Below are 23,483 nucleotides of genomic sequence, written 5' to 3'. Positions count from 1 at the left end.
TTCCTCAACTGGAAAACTCTCCTCTTCTCTGCCACCCCGACTGTATTTCCTCCCACATCAACAGCTTCCATTTCACTTTCACCTTCGGTTAATGACTCCTGCTCCCCGTCACCTCTTTCTGTCCCTCACCGTCTTTTGTTCTTCCTTCTCCCGCTCGCTTCTTTTTACTTGAGTGCCATTTGATGAGGCCTGAATTGAGAGCGTCTCTATATCGGTGTCGTGCAGCAGTGCAGCCAGGAGTGGATGTCAAGGGAAGAGACAGGCCCCCTTTCACATTAAATATCATCTGACACCTAATTTGCTCCACCTTCTGCAACGATGATGGGAGGAAGCGGATAGGACTGTTCTCTTGCTCACAGAAAATATTGTTCTCCCTTTTCTTCCTCCCACACTTTTGTTTCACGAAAAGTGCTGTGGAATTAATGGATCAAGACAAAGCTGTCGGGACGGTGATGTGGTCAGACTTCTACCAGCAGTCGCACACAGGAACAAAATCACCGAGAGTGCAATCGTGCCACTGACGATAAGTGAAAGAAATGCCCCCCCCCCCACACACACCTTCACTTCAACCCATTTTGCCCCTTTGCCTGCTCTCTGTCGCTAAGTTGTCACCCTTCGGCTTTGTCTCAATACATCACACTGGCTGATTTGCAGTCAGATCAAAGGTCCAGAGGAGAGGTACAGGGCAGTGGCCAAGAAAATAGCACTTTGGGCCAGGCTCCGTTGCAGATGCAAATTGAAAAATGAATGAGACCCGACAAGTCTCGCTGGAAATCAATCTCATGGAATTGGTTTCCATATGGAAATGCTGCGAAGATGATCACCTGGAAATATATGCGGCGCACCTCTGAGGTTTCATTCTGAGCTAATAAATTGGTTTGTCCTTGGGATAGGAAACCCAGGTAGTTAATATCAAGCAAAAGCTTATTTTGAATCCATAGCGGCTATTAAAATTATCTTTATCCGTCACACCAAACTTTTCATGGTTGTCATGTATTTTGCCAAAGACCTTACACGTCTCAGTCGAGTAATTTGCATTCCCAGTGTCAGTTTGACAATCCCACAATGAATTCAATGTCATGCACATGCATATGCATAAATGATACTCTGGAAGCACAGTTCCCCTGCCAGAAAGCACAACAATTCACAAAAAGCAGAGGAGACAACCACAGAAATTTGTTGGGAAAATGTACCGTATTTTTTCAGACTATAAGGCGCACCGGACTACAAGGCGCACGTTCAATGAATGGCCCATTTTGAAACTTTGTCCTTATATAAGGCGCACCGGACTATAAGGCGCACTGTCGGCTTTTGAGAAAATTTGAGGTTTTTAGGTGCGCCTTATAGTCTGGGAAATACGGTACTTAAAAGCCGACAAATATTTAATAGCCTCTGTTTTCTTCTGCAGCATCCATAACAGCATCTTCTACTTGAACTCACACTGCCAACCCAGTTGATATATTGACGTCTATACCCGTCAATGGCACTGAATGAGCTAACCTAATTTATGTTTAAATCTATCAAATTTTGATGGAATATTGATTTTATCTTCAATCTGCCGTATTTGTCATTTCTTTCCATTGACACAAAAAAAAACATGCTAGAGACCAGAGCTACTTATTAACTCCTTTGATGCCTTCTGTTGTTTTCCTCCAAGCGGCTGTAATTGTCAAGCAGTCATCCCCCCCCTGGCGGGTTTCCAAACCACCCAGAGAGCTCACCCGCCCTCAAAAGCATCAATGTCTGGGAGTTCATAACAAACACCTCCCCACCTCTATCTCAGCCATTTGTTTCTGCCACTCTAACACGGACATAACTGCTCTTAATCTCTTAGAGGGAGTCAGCCATTCTTGGCATTCTTCACCCAATCCATCACAAGCTCTGTTGGAAGGAGCACTTCCACAACCATCCACCACTGTGGGTCCAAACTTGTGGCACTTGCCTCGGTTTGCATTTTGTGTCGGAGTTCCTTTTTTGCCATTGTATGGGGCATGCAATAATGTGACCTCTTCCATTTTCCTTCTGTCACATATTGATGCCAACTGAAGAAAACTTCATTGGGCTTTTATATTGGAAAAGCTTTTTACTATCTCAAGAGTGACAATAATACCCAACGCCAATAATTTGCTCGGTGACCATCTCTGACTTTTGACCTCCCTGTGGTGCAGACGAAGCAAATAAAAGAGTAAGAATGACAGGTCTCTCATCACGCGGACATTTATTCTCATGTCTGCAGTCTCTATAGAGTTATAGACGATGTGTGATTGTGATAAATGCGCGAGACAGCATGAAAGGGGGTGGTAGAAAGAAATTTCTTGGACTGTGTCAAAAGCGGTTAAATCACTGCACATTGGAGCAAAGTGGCACTTATAGCACATAAACGTCACTTGCAATGAGTCAGGCATGGGTGGCTGGCATAATATCCTTTTTGATGTGTGTGTTGTGGGGATTCAAATCTGTATACTTAGTCACATGGTCTCATTTAGTTAACAAACTTGAGTTACAGTCATGCAAATCATAAAGCTTTTGTCTGACAACTTGTTTTGGAAGAGAAATGCTTTAATATGGCCTCAGAGGGGGTGTAATTTGCATTTGATATTCACAAATGTAGTAAATACACAAATGCATTCTCAGCAGGGGAAATGTTGCTGTCCATTTCAAATGACATCACAGCTGCTCATGTCTCATGGTTGTTGGATTCATTTGATGGATCAAGAGGTTGAGCTGCACTCCGCTCACATGAAACTGCTGTTACAGACAGTTTGGGTGACGTTGAATGACAAACGACGACATCGTGAATTGACGTCGTGCAATTACATCGAAGCGTGAGGCGTGTGGTTTTTCCAGACGAGTCTTTCCTCTGTTCTCTGGGATCTCTGGTGGGAGGCGTTCGGATGTAATCAGACGAGTGAGGAGGCTTCAATTATAAAAAAAAAATATGGGAAAGTCTTTTGTCTGGTTTTTTTTTTTGCCATAATTGTTGAATATAATACAGTAATCCCTCGTTTATCGCGGAGAATTGGTTCCAAAAACCACCCCGCGATAAGTGAAATCCACGAAGTATGGTCACCAACAAGAAGTACTGGGCAGGCTAACGAGTTAGCGGAAAGATGCTAAGTCGCAATCGTCGTAACACGCGAAAACAGACTTCTAAAGGAACGTAAACGAACATTTGGAGCAACACTACATTGTCCTAAAGGTTAGACACGTTTCCTCAATTTAGAAGTTTTATTTTGACTTTTAAATGTTTTTTCTAATTTGGGAAAAGAAATCCGCGATGTAGTGAAGCCGCGATAAACGAAACGTGAAGTAGCGAGGGATCACTGTATACCTTTCTAAAAATATTACAAATTCTCAAAATATAACAATGTTCTTCTACAGGAGCTGGTTTACAGATTTGACAGTGTAAATATTAACAAACGGCTTGAAAAAAAGATTCCCTCAAGAGACTACGGCAGGATGTCAAGAGCGATGGCTTTGCCAGACTTATGTTGCTGAGCATCTGTACGGGAGCGCGAGCACGTGTGTGCATGCTGTTTATTAATGAGCACACATGTTTGCAAAACATCTGCTTTCCTTTCCACTATGAATATCATAAGCAGAGGTTAAAATAACTAATAGAGTAAGCCATTTGGAAATAGTCAAAGATTATACTAAGTAGCATATGTTTAACACATGCACAGATTAAAGCCACTGCTAAAAAGGTGCTCACATTTTCCTACTTTTTACAGGAAATTAATCTCAAGAGAATGAAAACTACTTCGACATTTCATATTGCAACTGCCACAAATAAATATCATAATTTTTTTTAAAATTATGGGCGCAAAGTAGTAGAAATCGTCTATAAAATGAGCTTCATGTAAATACTAAAGGTGTTGAACCCAATTAGAACCGAGGAAAAGTGAATGCAAGCTGGTGCTCCTCAATAGAGTCAATTATAATAAGAGTGTGTGGGGGGGGGGGGGGGTACAGATGAGCCATTTGGGACTCATGTTCACCAGAATTGAGACTATCACACAGCAAGTGCCCAGGCCATATAATCACGGGGCATTGAGAAGTGGACTTTAATTGGGAGCAGATTCTGTTCATTTTGACTTCAATTGACCAGCAAATGTAGAAGACAATACTTGCAGCCCTCTTAGGATATAATTTGATTCTTTATGTGCCTCAAGTTTGTTCTTTCTCAGTTTATGGATTGCTGCCACATTTGGGCTTATTATGGCAAAAGGAGAGTTCTCTCCGATGGCAAAAAGTAAACAAACCTTTACGTCTTATTCGACAACGTGGTTATGAAAATATTTTAGGCTTCTTCTCTACTACCATAGTTGAAACAATCCTATGATTTTCTGTTTGATTGACATTGACCCCTTTTGAAACAACCCCCCCCTCACAAAAAAAAAATTAGAAGTATGAATCCCTGCGCCATTTAGCCGTTAATCACATTCTTTCATATTCCCCCTTCTTCATTTTGCATCTCACTTCACCACTACTCTATTTGCAGGCCAAGGGTTCTATTGATTTACACCCTAACATAATCACTTCAGTAACATTTCCCCGGCAGGTACTTTTTTTTTTTCCCCCATGATTCATAGCCAAGCAGTGAAATCTCCCGGTTGCTACTAATGAAGCATAAGGTCAGCCTTTAATCATCACCTCCTTGTGTCGTACAAGCACCTGGCCTTGCTGGTGCAAAGCAAAAGAAAATAAAGATGCAATCTGTTGCAAGATGAAGGCCGTCAGAAGGGAAAAAGACATGTTTACGTTCAGAATGTCAAGGATCATCTTTGCATCATCTTCTGTAGGAGAGGTAATAGTAATGACGAGATGATATCAGAAACAGCTTGATTGAAATTGATGCGAGCCAATTTTGGGACGGAAATTTGATAACGTTTTCCTGCAGTCCAGCGACCGGATTGTCAGATCAGAGTTAAACAAATTTAGGAACAGCTAATCTAATGAATTAAGTAATCAGCAGCTAAAAAAAAAAGATTTAGTTTTCTAAGTTTACATGTGTAAAATATTCTGGAATATTTTGGAAAGCCAACTATTTGCTTAAAAACAACGAAAGGACTAAAAGTTTCATAATATGTCCCTTTTAATAAATTTGTGTGAACCTAGTAACCAAACTTGGATGCAGACCAAATCAGATGATGTGTGAATTTTCACCTAAATTGAAAAAGAAAAAAAAGACTACAGACAAAAAAATTTTTTATGTAAATAAATAAATAAACAAACAAACATATAAATAAATAAAAACAACAAATATGAATGCTGTGTCAGAGCGGGTGCAAGAATACAAACAGGAAGACGATTTTTGTGTGGACTAGTCGTTGCTACAATGAAAGAAAAACGGGCCTTTTGAGATGACTTGAATGTACCGTAATTTTCGGACTATAAGTCGCACCGGAGTATAAGTCGCACCAGCCATAAAATGCCCAAAATAGTGAAAAAACCCCATATATATGTATATAAATCGCTCCTGAGTATAAGTCGCCCCCCACCCAAACTATGAAAAAAAAACGCGACTTATAGTCCGAAAATTACGGTACTTATAAGTGTGAAAGCATGATTGCGTACATGTTTTTGAACAGTGACAGGAAGCCAGAATACTTGACAAATAGAGCTGTTAATGTGACCACTAAAAAAAATAACAACAACATACCACCGACAAGTTGGCTAATACAAAATGCTCCAGCATTCGTCTCTTCCATTATATTTTCGATACATATAAAAGGTTCCATTCGCAATCACATTGTCTGACCCCCATGAAGCACTTTAATACGAGAAAGTCTTTGATTGAAACAGTATGTTCAGAGCCCTAGCTGGCTCAGCTAATATCTTCAGTCATTCACAACTGCTGTGCAGCCATCTGCTTTCTCTCAGGTTTAAATAAACCCGTGCTGTGATTCACCCTAAAATAAATATAGAAAAATAATAGAAAATTTGAAAAGAAAACACACCATTAAGGTTATGTACCAATATCTAGATGGTTATAAGCATAACATTGAACTGAAGCATTTTTCGGCATTTGTTTTAAATGATACCTTCAGTGGGGAAAATATTTTCCATTTAATTATTTCAAGAGCTATTTGGTAATATAAAATTGAAAGGAGCAGATGTCTAAAATGTAGTCCCATTGAATACAAATATCTGACTGAATAAGCAATGGGTTTTTTTTTTTCCTCTTCAAATGGTCCAAATTTTCAAAGGGCTGTTGCAGACACAAACCGTTTAAGGATATGATATTTGGCTTAATTTTGAATTGCTGACAGCCTAAAATGTCAGCACTTCAAATGTCATTCCAAACTAGAATATATTTATACAACTCTTGACTGATCCATTCATGAAGTGCACTTGATTATAAGGTGCACGGTCTAATTTTGAGAAAATTAAGGATTTTGAGTGCGCCTAATCGTCTGAAAAATACAGTAAAGGCTGACAAAGTAGTCTAGTTGTAGTAACTCCTGTAATTTCTGGACTATAAGATGCTACTTTTTGCACAAGATTTTAACCCTGCGGCTTATCGATGGATTTTTCATGATTTTGGAAATACAGGTAATAGAAATGAGGAAATTTAAAACACCTGCGTCTTATAGTCCAGTGCGGCTTATATATGAACAAAACAGGATTTTCCCCAAATTTTAGCTAACTTGTATTCAGTTGCCGCTTTTCTCCGCAAATTACAGTACTCTGAATGTTTAAAAGCGACAAACATTATACAGCAGATCGGATTTTAAATTTCCCTTGGAGGACAATGATTATTTCCCTCCTATCCAACTCTAGGTTTACTAGTGGACATTTCCAATTAATCAGACAATGCCTTTTTCCACAGAACGAACATTCCTTACACAATAGCCACAGTTCAGGCAGAGCAACTCTATTGTACATTCAACACAAAGAACTTGAAGTGAGTCTCCGGAAGCTGTGAATGTGAGTACAATATTGGCCTTGAAATGAGTTTTGAATGCCGATCTTGCACCTCATCTGACAGAATGAACTCTCATAGCTCCAAGAGGCAATAACTGGTGAGATTTCCCCAAAGGTTCTGATGTTGGCACTGAAATTAATTGCACAGTTCTGAAGATGTATAAAAAGCATTTGCGTTGTGATTAAGGAAGCCCCGAACGCCATCTCCCTGCAGGTTTACACTGACGTTCGGTAAACCCACAGCGCCGCCCGCATGATGGCCTTGGAGCCTGACTGACATTTTAAAACACACGGAGAGAACCAGTAATGCTTTCATCCAGTCCAATCACAATACTCCGCATGCATCTCGCTGTGTTTGTGTGCGGGAGGGGGGAAGAAACATGTCAATATATCAAACAGCACAAAGAGTTAGCATACTGTATCATTTATGATAACGTGTGTTACGGAGGAGCGACAGCAAAAAGCCTTTTGAATGAGTCTGTCAATAGTAAGACCAGATAAGAGAATATTTACGATAGCGTACACAGCATCTGACTCGTGCGTCAAAGCAAATGGAGCCGTTGCGTGATTTTAATCGTTCCTCTGTGTCGACCGTGGTGCCTCAGCTTCTCGCCGCTTTAAAATGCTCAAATGACAGCAGCGATATGATGGAAAATGTCGAGAGTCGTGTTATTGGGCTTTTTTTTTATGACACGGCTTTCAAATCTATGATGTGCACGGCAATGTCGTTTACCGTCGGCTCATTTCCTCTCATTTAAGTCGATTCTTGTAATAGTTGGGAAAGAACAAACTTCAGAGAAGGATTTGAAATTGGTTTTCTTTTGGGGATGAGCATATCATTTCGATCGGCATCCAATAATTTCAGCCCGTCTGTTCACATGACATGCTTTCCACTCATTTTCTACCGCCCACGTTCATGTCATTAAAATGATAGAATTTACTATTTGAATGTTTTCACTTCGTGTAATTAATAGGATGGTAGAATATGACTGTAAACAACATATTTTTTCCAGCTCTGTAAGAGAACAGCATAGCCTTCGGTCTGTATTGTACTCAACTGACTGACATTTCCCGACTTGTAGTGTAATGTCTATTTTCTATTTATAAGAGTGTTTTCATTTACACGGTCTCTTTGGAAATAAAGAGCTCTTCATCTGCGTTTGCCCTTGAATTTTCCAATTGATCCCCAGCTACGTCTCACTACAAATTTGCCTTTGATAGCAGGACTAGGATTATATTGCCTGAACACTTGCATTGAAGCACCAGGTAGTAAAATCCATTTTGGGAGAGAAAATATATCTACAATTAAAATATTACATCGTACCTATAGCAGGGTAGCACTTCACTCAACTTCGGAATCCTCAAAGAAGGCTACCGGGATTTTTTGTTTTTTTTGTCTTCTCCACCCCTGCTGGAATCTTCAAAAACTTCACCAAAACATTCCGCAATGTCAACTTGAAATAAGCCGACACCAGAGTAGCACTGAGAACAAAGACGAAGAAAGCGAATGAAAGTGACACTGTCTAAACAAAGTTCTGACGACTCTGAAATAATCGTAACTGTGCTCCAATGCTCCTGCTCGGCATGCTTCAAGGTTAATTGTGTACATGGGGACATTTTGTTGCGACACCCAGTAAGTTATGATGTGTAACACATTTTTTTTTAGACAGTGTTCACTGATGACATTCCACTAAAGCTTGCCGCCTTCTGATCGGAACCATAACGGTGGTCTAAACAAGATGAGACACCTGAAACAAATCCAGGCATCTCATTTATCATCGGTTATCTCATGGCAGCCATTTTGTGCTCAGAGCTAAAGCAAGATTCCATTCAGAGATGATCGTAGTTGGCGTTTCTCAGAAGTGTGACATAAATATGAGAGACTTAAGATATGGAGACTCAGACGTTTCAGTTCTTTTCCTTTGCTTCACTTGCCAGAATATTTTTCCCACCATTTGCTAATGATTGAGAACCTTGAGACAACAGGCTGCCATTTTTTTTTTTTTTTTTTAATTTATCCCCCATGTTTGTTTCCTTGCGGCACTTTTCAGCACACATTAGTTTCCATCCAAAGCTAAAGCCGTCACCTTTCATAATTCTTAATAAATGGCCGCCAGTTTGGAAAATAATTTCACTCTTGTTGGTGACTTAATAGCACGGTGTAATTATTTCAAAATAATGTAAATTATTTCCTTAATACAGCAAGTATTTTCCATCATTTTTTTTTTTTTTTTTATGCCTGTGCCACATTTTCTCCATCTTGCATCCAAGAGTAAGATTGACAGAACAATGGCGAATTAGCCTGTCTATAAAAAGCTCCTGAAGTCACTCAGGAGGGTACACCACAGCCAAATGACATTGAAATCAATTACCGTATGTTTCAACACTCTTTTCAGAGGAAGGACTCTGTCTCGAGGACCACTCACCAGCCATGTGAGATTGATTTGGTTCACATTATCCTGCCACACCGCAGCTCCTCATGCCATGTTATATTTTACTTGCAGGATAAGCTAAGATGATGTGCAATTCAAGTGTTGGTTTTAGCTTGAATGAAGTACCGTATTTTCCGCACTATAAGGCGCACCTAAAAACCTCAAATTTTCTCAAGTGCGCCTTATAATCCGGTGCGCCTTATATATGGACCAATATGGATTCGTGGATGAGGACTAATTTATTAAAGTAAGCTTTACGTGTTTATTTTGCGTGTTGTGTGATATTAACGTTTGAGCAACGTTGAGTTATTGATATATTATTGTTTTCACTATTTCGAGTGTTACTATATTGTGATTGCATTAACGTTTGAGCAAGGTTGTTATTTATTCTATGCGCCTTATAATCCGGTGCGCCTTATATATGGATAAAGTTTTAAAATGGGCCATTCATTGAAGGTGCGCCTTATAATCCGGTGCGCCTTATAGTGCGGAAAATACGGTACTGGTCAGGAAGTCACACTGATTGGAATCAGAGGGTCGTGATAATACAGACTAATAGCGGAGTGCTGCTAGGCGTGGTTCCTTTGCTTTTTGCCGAAGTGACTTATACCGCAGAACAGTAGTCACACACGGGCTGTGTGGGAAAACAGTCTGCTTTGCATCTGTTCGGCAGCCTGCAGGAGAAGAAGGAGGTCACGGAGTCATCAGTGCCCCAGGGATGATGTCATCCTGCTGCGCTCTGAACCTCCACGTGTCCGCCGTGCCTCTGAGAATATACCTCGTCACACCGTCTTGCTGAGTCAGCAGTGTTCTCTGCGTTCTCAGGTTCTGATCTTTCATGGGTTGTCAGGCTTGTGATTTAATTCGATAAATGATTGACAAATAAGAACAGTTTTTAAATCATCTATCCACTCCAGTTTTTTTTTTTTTTTCTCTTTAAAGTCATGTTTGTATTTGTTGTCAAAGGGAACGGATGAATCTCTGGAAACAAAACCGTGCTGCCACAAAAGGGGAATTGTATAAATGAGTTATATTGGTATCTATTAAAATGTACGAAAGTGTAGTGTTTGGTGGAGACGGGGTCATGTCATGCCAGCTTTCCATGAATCACACGCATGCTGCATGATGGAACTTTTGTTACCATGGATTTTATGTTTGTTTGCACAACCCTGATCCAACTTTGACTAAGATGAGAGAAATTCTGTGTGTACTTGTTTGTAGCTAAATGTATGTTTTGGAATAGATTTCTTACTTCTAGCGGGTTGAGGAATGCAAGTTTCCATCTTTGAGAGCAGCCAGAATTAACTCCAAAAAGTAGGGGCAGTAAAAAATTAAAAAAAATAAACCAGAAAGATCCACGAAGGGGTGGTGCATCAAAAGCTGCACATTTGTTTTTAATTTCACACAACGATCCCTGAAAGCGGATCAGAGAAATTTCACTGGAGGACTAGATTGGCACCTAAGAAGGTCTTCACCCTATTCTGTCGTTCCAAAGAATAATATTTTCTTTCCTTGGAGAAGAACATGTTTGATCAGGCTTTTATAAGAGTCGAGGATAGTCACAGAAGATGCCCCCCCTCCCTTTTTTTTTTTCTTACCACGGTTGCTTTCCGTTCATTACAGCTGCTCTCCACCGCTGAGCAAGGAGTAAAAAAGAGGAAAAGTTTCTCCACCAAGGGCTCAGATGTGGGCTACCATGCCAATACTGGCCTCGATTCTTCATGTGAAGGGTCAAATTATATTATACTTGGTTTCTGCTATGCTCCTTGATCCACAAAGACAAGTTGCCCGCTGGTGGGAATCCAACTCAGGAATGTGCAACCCAAGGAACATTTAGATATAATTTTGGCATAAGCATCAGAGAGGCTTGTTAAAAGTTTGTAACTGCCGGTGGATTGTTAAAGAAGGGCCATCCCCTCATGATGCAGGAGAAACTACTCTAAGGTATCTGTTCTTTGTTCTCATGTGAAAGCCTCAGATGATTTACACCAGGGGTTAGGGCAGGGGAATTGAATGTAGGCGAGCTCAGAATTCCAACTGCATTATGCATTTCCTTTGTTTTTGAGCGTCACTCACACATTCTGATGATGGACAGTAGAGAGTGCTTTGTGGTCCAGATGAACTCCTTGGAGAAAAAATGGACAGGACCCTGTTTCCTGCTTGCATTGTCCATGTGCATACCTATCCTGTTTATCCAACCTGAATACGGTGCAGAAGAATGAATAGCAACTGCATCATGGTGTCATGCGTTGAATGTGGGAATTTTTGGACTGATAAGGACGACGTAACCTTTCCTTGTTTGTTGCTGCCATTTTCAAGAGGCTCAGGATGTCTAGCAAGGGGCCAGTAAAGGCGCCAACCTGATTACCTACACGAGACGGGATCGAGACCTTAACTTCAGAATGAATATAAATATTCCTCACCATCACAGATATATATATCTTTTTTTATTTTATTTTTTACATATTTACATTTATATCTATATATATATATATATATAGATATAAACACAAAAAAAAATATTATTAAAGTTATTATGACCTGACTCAACTGCTGGTGGCAACATAAATAAAAAAAATAAAAAATAACATTCAATAGATAGATAGATAGAATCTTATTTTTATTTTTTTATTTATGTTGCCACCAGCAGTTAAGTCATGTCTTAATAACTATATACACACACACACACACACAATGTATATGTGGAGGTGTGCTGAGGACGGTCTGGAACTGAGTTATATGGAGGCCTTTCGGATAAATTATTGTTTTGTTTTTTTATTGTCAGTTATGTCTCTCAGTCTGTAAAGAAAATACAGCATGAAACATGCTCACTCAAAAAGCCTTCAGGTGGTGATTGTTACATGGCGTTCTTCTTTCTGTGCGTTGATGGGTTACTGGACAGAATTTATTGTCGAATGAATTATAAATCACTGCTGCGCTGACCTTTCTTTGCAAAATGAAACTCCAAAGAGCTCAATTTGGGCAATATTATGGGATTTCTTTTTTAGTATTTAACTACGATGGTGACGTAAAGCAGCTGATGGTTAAGGCATGTGTGAATTAAAGTTGTGGGCGGAGTACACTGCTTTCTTCGTTAAACCAAATAAGTGGACTTCGTCAAAACTCTATTTCATTTTGGAAGGTGTTCTACAAAGTCCAATTTCCACTTAACACATAATCACAGATGTATTCAACGATGTTACGTGCACATGATGTGAGAGAAATATTTTGGCTTTCCAACTTGTGGGGAAAGAACAATTTCATTGGTGGCTAACTCCTATTACACGGTTGACCGCCGTCAACAGCATTAACAGATGCAATGGAATTTTAGACGTTAAATAGGTTTGATTTGAAATGAATAATAAAAGGTCTGTCTCGAAAGAGGGTAAAAAAAAAAAGATTATCCCTAAGGGGGCATTAACAATTTCAAGGCCATCAACTAAATTTTCTTGCCGAAGCCCCCTTAGTAGACTCCACCGTCAATGACAAGGTGATTAGCAAAAAGAGCTTCCATAATGTGGCCAAAGTTGACGGTCCCTTTCAGACAAGTCTAGTAAAGTTCGGTAGGTTCGCTTTTCTCATTAGCTTGGGAGTCAGCTTCGATTTCCCTCGCAAGTGCTGAGTGGCAGTTGAGGGTGACTGTTCTAAATGTAAATCATGGCTGAATGGAATTACACCGACAGTCCGACATCTGTATTTTAATTGGCCCCTAGCCACCGCCACCCTCCTTTCCAGCCCCGAGCAAAGAGCTCCCGCAAAAACCCTAATTTATAGCCGTGGCTTAAGGAATACACCCCATTTGTGTGTGCAGAACAAGGGTGAAAGGGCCTGTGGACTACATGGCAAAAACAATATTTAGCAGATGAGATCACTGCTACCATCTCATTGTAGCCTCAGCATGACAAGACGTCCCAAAAACATTTCACTTGGCGACTTGTAAAAGATTTTATGTTTGCTTTGACTCGAGGTGGCTTATTTTTACTCGAGCCTATCTGGCTGCTAATTGTGAGCCGATCTGGACGGAATGTTTTGTTTTGAGGAGAGGCATTATTTCAAATTAGTCAATTTGTCCAGTCAAGTGTGTGGTCACCGGGCCCACACAGCTGGAACTGAAACACAGCGGAAGAAACCGGAGAGGAAATTTGATGAATAGAAAATCGATTCATGTGGATATTAAAACTGTGTGGCCAGACCATAAATAAATTCAATGTTTTTGTTTTTTATATATATGCTACCGTATTTTCCCCACTATAAGGCGCACCGGATTATAAGGCGCACCTTCAATGAATGGCCCATTTTAAAATTGTGTCCATATATAAGATATATACATTTGGCCCGTGGGCCGGACTTTGGACACGCCTGCTGTAGTGGCTCAATATTGGTCCATATATAAGGCGCACCTGATTATAAGGCGTACTGTCGGCTTTTGAGAAAATTTGAGGTTTTTAAGTGCGCCTTATAGTGCGGAAAATACAGTAACTGTCTTGGCTGCGTGTTGCATTTGGAGGGTAGGGATTAGTCCGATCCCCTGCTGATGGAATGTGTGGCACGGCTCCAGTGCTCTGTAACGCAGACAAGCGAGTATGACAAACAAGAGGTGAGCAATATCAACATGAAGTCCTGCTGTCCAACCACAAGCAGCAGACTTCTGGCATACTCAGCCAAAAGAGCTCAGGCTGCGGTCTCAAGTGAATTTGTAGTATGTATTTTTTGTGTACTCCCTTTATTGCATGTATTTATTTCCTTGATGGTTTTTTTTTCCACCCTCTAATCTGCCATTTGCTACAGGATTTATATTCTCTGTATTGAGTACACCCAGAGAACCACTCAGTGGAATAAGTCCATTATTCACTCAATTACTGGAACAGCACAGCATGCTGGGTCGCCTTTGGGGAGAAGCAGGAAGGAAGGTCTTGTGGCGACTGAATGTTTTGAGTGCGTCAACGGTTTTGACTAAATTCAGCTGCCAGTCTTCTTAGAACTCGACTTTCCCTAACCAGGAAGTTTTATTAAGCATTACACATGTTTAATTTATGTACTGGTTTATTGTGATTACCGTATTTTCCGCACTATAAGGCGCACCTAAAAGCCTCCAATTTTTTCAAAAGCCGACAGTGCGCCTTATAATCAGGTGCACCTTATATATGGACCAATATTGAGCCACTACAGCAGGCGTGTCCAAAGTCCTATATATCTTATATATGGACAAAGTTTTTAAATGGGCCATTCATTGAAGGTGCGCCTTATAATCGGTGACCTTATATGCGGAAAATACGGTTACTATTAACATGATCTTCTCCGGTCATTGTGTTGTTTTTAGTTAGCACTGTTTGCTTTGATACATTAATTACACGACTGAAAATGTGATTTATTACGGAAGGCTGCTTTCCCGCAGGCTCTGGTGAATAGCTTGCCATTGTTGCGATACGTGCGATACACCAAGAAGGAAATCCGATGGCCCATCTCGTATTGTACGAAACCATATATGCAGCGATCGTGTGTGGAACGATTTGCTTTGTGTGGGATTCCTTGGAGAAAAAAAGCCGGCATTCGTTGCTCTCAGTTTTCATTTAAACGGCACAGTGAGGGCAATCAAACACGATCTTAGTTTTCATCTTCCTATTAAGTGAGCCAGATCTTCCGTCCAGACATCTGTTGTTGTCGACTCCAGGTCAGGGGCCTCCCGCTCTGGAGAGGAGATATTAGAATGCAGAGAATGAAAGAGGTATAAACAGGCGGAAAAAAAAACTGTGAGGAAACTGGAGGCTCGTAGCGGTACACAAAGCATTTGTATGGATGCAACATAAATCATCACAGGATCAAAGATAATAGATAATGGCAGTTCCCACAGTCTGCTAAATCAAACTGATGCTTCTTCAGTCTGTTGAGTAATTGCAGGGAGGGTTGATCGGATTTCTCTGGGGCTGCCATCCAAATGGAAAGAGAAATTAACATGCTAAGGGTACACTTGTTACAATGACAGAATTTTAGCAAGTTTTTCCAAAAGACAATCTTAAAATATATGTGACTCATAATTAGGTTAATTAGCACGGCCATTTGAAATAATTTTTTTCTCTCAGGGCCAATTTGAAATATTTTTTTTAATTTAATAGCATCAACAAAGGTCTGCTTTCTGTCTGGTTCCATGGACTTCTTCTGTGCGCCATAAATATTTGTCTCAAACAATCCTCCCTAACTTTATCAGACAATGGGGGGATGTTCTTACAATGACAGCGAAATAAACCAATAGCTGAGCAAACATCAGAGCCTTCGCTCTGTGATATTGAAACATTTTAGCCACGACTACTCAGTCCACTATTTTTCACGTTATAAGATTACAGAATTTATTATTGTGTTTTCTTTCTTATATTTTGGTTCTTTGTGTTTGGTTTGCTCAGAGATGGGACCAAGTCACACATGTGCAAGTCTCAAGTAAGTCTCAAGTCTTAACCTTAAAGTCTCAAGTAAGTCCCAAGTCATTTTTTTCTTGGGCAAGTCACAGATTATGTCAAGTCAAGTCCTTAAATAGGTCAAGTAAAGTCCAAGTCAAGTCACCTTATTATTGCAATTTTACCCGCAGAATCTGATCTTAGTACCGTGAAAAGACAAGATATAAGTAACTTTAAGTAACCATCATTGTCCAATGTGTCTAACCTGTTTAAAAAATATGACATAAACTAAATAACACTGAAGTCATTCAAGTCATCGTGTCTCAAGTCAAGTCCCGAGTCTTTAACTCCCAAGTCCAAGTCGAGTCTCAAGTTTTTTTATTTTTTGTCAAGTCAAGTCACAAGTCATCAAAACAGCGACTCAAGTCGACTCAAGTCCAAGCCACAGTGACTCGAGTCCCCATCTCTGGGTTTGCTTTAGAGGAACTTTTAACCTGTTCTTGACAGTAATATAAATAAATTGGAGTGAAAGTAAATAAAAATAAGCCCCCTCTGTTTGTTGAACTTAACACACAAGCAACATAAGTTGTACAATATGGAAGGATGGATGGATTTATGAAAAAAAAAAATCTTTGAAGTGGTAATTGGACTTATATTGACCCAAATGTCCCTAAATAGCTCAAATTTGTTTGATAAGCGCTCATATCTGTTAGCTCAAAAAACTGCAGTCTAAATTTTGGAACGAGTTGATAGTGAAACTGGAGTTGCAAGATGGCGAATACAAAATATGAGTGAGGTTTTCAATTTGAACTTTGGCATACATAGGCGGCTGAACAGTTACATTTTTATCTGTTCAGAGTTACTGCTTGGACAAGCTTGCGCTTATCACAAGATGATTTGTTGCATACAGAATAATTTGATCCGGGTTGCCTCGGTTTTTGGGCCTAAAAGTTTTCTTCCAACTTCGTTTTTTTTAAATGTTATCTTGCATGCGTGTCACGAAGTTTCCACCGGACAAACGCGCCACTGACTTTTATTGTTGGATTCTATTTGAACCTATTCCTGCTGATTATTAAACATTTTCCTATTTTTCCCAGTAAGTGGCCCACAGCAGCACTAAATAATCCAAATTATCACTAAATTATAGTTGCTCTGTGGGTTATTTAAACAATGGAGACATCCTAAAACAGTATTTTTCTTTTCATACTTGACGATTATCAGGAAGCTCATTTTCTCAAAGATTGGACGGTGTCATCTGTGTTGTTGGTATTTGAGCATGACAACATGCGCTAACAAGTCTTGACAAAATATGTTGAAAAGAAAGTAATTAGCTGAATTAAATGGACAGCGAATCAAATACAGATGTACTGCATGCCTGTTTTGGGTCCGCTGCATATTTATGATCATTTTCTACTTTTAAATCCGTCTAATTGCAGTCTTTGGTGTTATGTTTCCTAAAATGTTACCATAAATGAATTTAGATGTGTTCTCAAAATATATATGTGCCGTATGCATTTAGCTACTTTCCATTTACATCTGCTGAGATTCTTTGCTGAATATCCAAGCCACACATCATAAAGTAATGCTGTCAAGCCAGAAAGACATTCAGGAAGTAGCGGTCTTAGAGATGAGAGATGCAGTGCTGCTGATGACAGCTGTGGAAGTGAAATGTTATGAAACTTTGAATGCAAGTGATGATGCATTTTGTTTGATGCGAATTGCAATAACTTTGAGTATCCATCAGATCAACATTTTTTTATGTCCTCGTTCAGTATGTAGAACACACCCTCACCATAGTTTTTGACTCTTGATAAATAAATAAATGTCTTGTGAATATGTTGTAATATTTGTCATTGGGAACAGATTTATATAAAAAAAAATTGTGATGATAGCATGCATTAATTATTTTCTCAAAAGCCGACAGTGCGCCTTACAGTCCGGTGCGCCTTATATATGGACCAAATTCCTTAATTTAAACTGCCCCAAAGCATTGTGTCAGGAAATCAATCATAAGTAGCCCGCTGAAGACTATGAATCATGAATCAAAAAGACTATGGATCATTATTTTGTGACTATGAAGTAATTTGTTGCGTCTGACATGATGCATTAATGGTGCGCCTTATAGTCCGGTGCGCCTTATAGTCCGGAAAATACGGTATGCTCATGCATAAAATAAGGGTCTAAATATTATAACGAATCAGAAATTTTTTTTGCAGTAGCTGCCTATCTCTTCCATTGAAGCAAGATTTGTTCGACCTCATCTAAGAGCAAAAAGAAAGGCTTCTTAGAATGTTATTCTTTTATCCAATTGAAAGTAGAGACAAATAACCCAATAGTAGAAGAGGAATTTGTTCCCATTTTCTTTAATGCCTGGATGAAAAGACAATTACCCGGTTGTGGGCACTTTGATAGGGTAGAAAACCACTCAGAGTCTATGTGGGTTGTTGTGCCTTTTACTAATCTTTATTTCCAAGTAAAGCCAGAGTATTTCTGGAGGAAATCAGAAGGATTGCAAAGTGCTTGGCCATTTGTTTGAATCCAATAGTGGTAAAAAACAAATAGGCTAAGCTTGGAGGCAATTTTGTTTAGACTCTTTAAAAATTTCCTACCAATATGTTATGTAAAATGAGGTTACTTTACGTTTGTTATGGTAAAGCACAAACCAGGAAAAAAAAAAAAAAAGTGGTTCGATTGAAGTGACCCGATGTCACATGAGCAAGGAGAGCACCTTTGGTGTTTTTCAATTACAGCCTCAACTTAATTAAAAGTTTCTGTGACATTTCATTTTGGCAAGTAATCAGATTGGTTTAAATGTGATTGGCTATCCAAAAAAAGGGGAGCAAGCTGTTGGCACATTGGAGAGAAATGTCAGTTCCGTTTCAGACTAATCTTTTTGAAAAACTGCATTATATACTTTTTGCTTCTTTGTTGAGGTGCAACTGCGTTTATTTGTGATGTCAAAAATAGTTCAGCTGTCGTGTCTATTATACGCAACACAATCAGTACTTGGTTTCTTGTGGCGTCCTTAAGCATTCAATTTTAAGGACTTAGCAAATCGTATGTGGGACTTAGGAGTGGAAAGTGAAGTCACAGCCTCCGATATTGACTCATTTTCAATTTATTTTCATGTACCTCGTATGGAGAGCTCTAAAATGGCCCGACTGTAATGTTCAAGAACCTCTCAATGAACTCTGGGGTTTAATTTCTTGTCTCATGAATGCCAAGCCATTTGGGCAATTGGTGCATCGCTTACTGGAAATGCTAGCCATCAGAATTCATCTTGGATAGGCTACCTCTGGTTCTAGACCATAAGGGAGACTATTAAATGGAGTCAACATGTGTTTGCAAACGTCTTCCCATCACAACAAATCAGGCTGAAGTGAATTCTGGTATCTTCATTGAACTTTTGACACTCGGCACGTCTGTCTGCATTAATGGTTCCTGAGTGAATATCACAAAATGTGCGCCTTGAGTTACTTTGGCCATATCTTCATATTAGACAGGTTATACATGATCTGTAACAAAAAAAATCCCACATGAAAGCTAAGCCTCAGAAGCTTTTAAAGACTACAGACATAAGTGATAAGTTTAGTACGTCTGTAAATAATTTCAAAGGCCAGCAGCATTTGATAATGGATGATTGACCCAAACTAAAATGGACATAGGACAACCAGCAGAGTCCATGAAAGGACCTCTGACACACAAATATAAATAAGGGAGGACCTGGATTTACAGAGTACATTTTTCCAAAACCTTTCAAAGATCAAGACAGGAAATTTATGTCTCTCTCTTCGGATGGGGATCAGGCAAAAGGATATCATTGTAAAAAGTACTGAGGCACCTTTAAACTGAACCCAGTCAAGGAAAACACATGGCAGCACTATCAGCATATAATGTATACATATATTTTAAGCTTATCCGAGTCGGGGCAAACAGATGTCAGGCAAATACTGCACGAATACCATCATTCAGAGATAAGTTACTAAGTTACATCTATACACACATACGGTACATACATACACACACACACACACATGTATATACATATATATATATATACACTACCGTTCAAAAGTTTGGGGTCACAAAATTGTTTGGGTGACCCCAAACTTTTGAACGGTAGTGTAAATATTATTATAATAAAATATTATGAATTAAATATTATAAATTATATCTTATATTTGTATAAGATTATAAAAAATCTATGAATATAAGTATACATATATATTATAAGATTTTTTACACAGAAGATTATATATATAATCTATAAATAATTATCTAAATAAATATATACACTACCGTTCAAAGGTTTGGGGTCACCCAAACAATTTTGTGACCCCAAACTTTTGAACGGTTGTGTGTATATATATATACACACACATATATACCGTATTTTCCGCACTATAAGGCGCACCTAAAAACCTCCAATTTTCTCACAAGCCGACAGTGCGCCTTATAATCAGGTGCGCCTTCCATGTACAATATTGAGCCACTACAGCAGGTGTGTCCAAAGTACGGCCTGTGGGCCAAATGTATATATCTTATATATGGACAAAGTTTTAAAATGGGCCTTTCATTGAAGGTGCCCTTTATAATCCGGTGCACCTTATACTGCAGAAAATATGGTGTGTGTGTATGTAGTATGTATGTATGTGTACATATATATATTTAGCCGCCAGCAGTTGAGTCAGGTCATAATAACAAAGTACATAACCTTGCTGTGATGACCACTATGTCACCTTTTTTAGAACAATAAACTTTACAGCACTTAAGTACTAAAAACTAAAAGCACACTCGAGACGCAAATGCACTTTTCATTACCGTCACTATACTTTTTATGTTCACATTAATGTCTGAATGCAATACAGTAGTGTCTACCTAAGACATATGGACGCTTGTTTGCGTAAGCCTTGCAGCTTTGTGGTAGCAGGTTAATTCTAAAATATATCAAAGGCTTCTTTTTAAATATAAATTTGTCCAAAAAAAAATCACATTTCTACAAAAATCACAATGCAATTTAAAAAGCTATTTTAGTTTAATCATCGTTGAGTCCGAAAAAGTTGGCATCGCTTGTCTGGCACGAAGGTGCATAAATGACGAACTTAAGTCGATCGCAAACTGAGCTTACGAGAAGAAATAAGAACCCAAATGTGTAGACAGTCGTAATGGAGCAGTTGATGGTTCATATTCAATGTGATTGTCTTTCTTCTCTTGGTAATTGACAGTTTGCTTTGATTGGAGATTTTGTTTTCTTATTCTGCAGACTGTTAAATTGCTATCATATGGGGTACATTGTTAGAACGGTGCTTGAGAAAAGAACAGAGTGGTCACTTCATTTTGGCTTCTGCTTTAATTTCTTCTAACTGTCCCTCTCTTTTACAGACAGGCAGACTGTAGTTTGAAAGACCAATCAGTGATAATTTCGGAGTTGCATTAGAGAGATTTGTTCAAGCTTGTGGATTGGCTCGATAGTATATGTTGTATTTCCCAAATGGGTTCACACTCTATTCTATGGTTATACTTGACCTGCCTGTGAGTGAACCATGGCAACTGAAATCAAGATAAATATCCAACTTTTCTGGCTCAAGTTAAAACAAATCATTCCATTTTTTTTTTTCAGTGGCATATGACGGCAACAAAATTTTATGAGGTGCAGTAGAGTGGATCATCAAGGGGCTTTTTTTTACTTTGTTGATTTTATTTTTTTCATTCCATGTGATCTTTTGCCCGATTTTTTTTTTTTTTATAAATTTAAATCTTGTTTTGTGTGCCTCCCTACTTTTAGGTCCGCCTGTTTTCTTTTCTGACACACTTTGGCTGCCTTTGTTTTAAGGCATGATGACAGGAAGGATGGAGGTCACGCGTTGCCTCATGCTTGAGGAGGAAATGCATAAGGGGGTCTATTGTATTCTCAAGTGTGCGATTAATCACTGATTTTGCATGTGTGTGTCAAAAAAAAGATTTTGTTGACTGACTGGTGTGGTAAAACCAGCAAGTGAGGAAAAAAAAGGAAAAAGACTGATGAGGAGAGTTGCAAGAGCTATTTCATAGCTGTCTTCTGCTAAGCTGGATAAGAGCCATTCCTGAAAAACTATTCCCAGGCCCCCCTCCATCCACCATCCAGAATGTAGAGGTTAACAAATGAGTTCATAGCACGACCTTATGAACATCTGAGTCAGCGCTGACTCCTACACCCTGACCTCCACCTCCCCCCGTGTCTCCTTCCCTCGTTTCTTCTCGTCTGCCGGGAGGTGTTCGAGGGCCAAGCAGCCGCCTGTTATCCGAGATGAAACAATGCTGCCACATCCTCGGCCATCTCCTCTTCCTCTTTGCACTCTTCTTTTTTACTCTCAGAGGCTTTGACTGCCAAGACGAATCCCTAAATCACTGGCTTCCTCCGCAGATTTTCCTCCTTTTCTCTTTGTCGTCCTCAAAACCAGCAGCTCCGTATTTCAATCATTCCCTCCTTGTTTTATTCTTCCTCTGTCATTGAGTGTTTCAGAAAAAAACGTGTGCTCTCCGTTGACCTGTAGCTGCGAGAGCACTGCCAAAATCCAGCTTCCTGTGGAGTACATTAACACAGAGGTCAGAGGTCAGCTGTCTTAACCTCTGATCCTAGTGAACCGTTTTTAGTACTCCACATTCCTCCCACATACGGTGGAGCCATATAGATAACTCTCACATATAGACTGTGAAATAAATAAATACCGTAAATTTCGGACTATAAGCCGCGACTTTTTTCAATCACAATTTTTAGCTAGAAAATACGGTAAATTTGTTTTTTTCGGGGGCTGCTTTATTAAGTATCTGACATTTTGAACAATCCCAACCTATTTTAAGCAGCTTATTGCAATTGACTGAAAGCCAACACATCTGGACCCAAGTTGGCCCTCTTGAGAGCTATTAGAAGTCATCACGCCTGAACGCGACCCTTTCCATGTGTGCGCAGGTTGGCCACACTGTAAAGATTGTTTTCCATGTCCACATAGTTAGAGCAAAGAGGGCAGCATTGTTCCAACCCTCACCCCAGAGGGATTCTTTACATGCTTGTGGCTTCACTGTAAAACATCTCACTTTCTGTTCTGACTGTGTGTCAGACAGCAGGAAAAGCTTGTCTGGGATTTATTGCCGATTGTGTATCTGCGGATGATGGATGCTTCTGTGGAACAAAGGTCTTGTAAAAGGATAAAGGGTCGAACTGCCGTTAAAAATGTTTATTCTTTACTGCACATTCTCGTTTCCTGCCTCATGGCCGAATTCTGTTGAGGTGAATTCATGGCATACTTCACTTCAAACTATGCATCAATCAAATATTCATTGACCAGAATTGTGTTGTTTAGAACTTTCGCCTTGTCATTTCTAGGTAAGAGGGTGTATACAAGTGCTGAAAGTTTGTTTTAGTTTAAAAATAATCATTGGAAAGCTCATAAGAAGATTCTCGGTCACATAATAACACCGTGGTCATTTAATCCAGTCAGAACCCGAGGAAAGCTTAATATCTGTGAAATTATATTTGTAATTTTGCAAGAAATTTGACATTAGGAGCATAAAGACCTGCTTTTAAATAATCTGAGCTGTTCGAGTTAAATGAATATATTATTAAACAAATAAATAAATAAAATAAATATTTGCTTTTTGTCCTTCATTGTTTTTTTTGTTTTTTTTTAGCATATCAAAATAGATGCACAACATTTAGCCAGAGACTGCATTTTTTTTCCTCACAAATTATTTTAAT

The 23,483-nt window shown here is 39.2% G+C and overlaps 1 long non-coding RNA gene across 1 annotated transcript in view; it reads left to right on the top strand.

Moving 5' to 3' along the window:
* Nucleotides 1-23,483, top strand: part of LOC119118265 — a 73,291-nt gene that overhangs the window by 6,326 nt on the left and 43,482 nt on the right. Inside the window, exon 3 of the long non-coding RNA XR_005096685.1 lies at nucleotides 6,833-6,930. This is a non-coding gene — a long non-coding RNA (uncharacterized LOC119118265). The remainder of the gene's footprint in view (nucleotides 1-6,832; nucleotides 6,931-23,483) is intronic.

This window comes from Syngnathus acus, chromosome 24 (assembly GCF_901709675.1).
Source record: "Syngnathus acus chromosome 24, fSynAcu1.2, whole genome shotgun sequence".
Classification (NCBI taxonomy): domain Eukaryota; kingdom Metazoa; phylum Chordata; class Actinopteri; order Syngnathiformes; family Syngnathidae; genus Syngnathus; species Syngnathus acus.
Note: the sequence above shows the minus strand (reverse complement) of the source record. Positions and strands in the feature narration are given on the sequence as shown.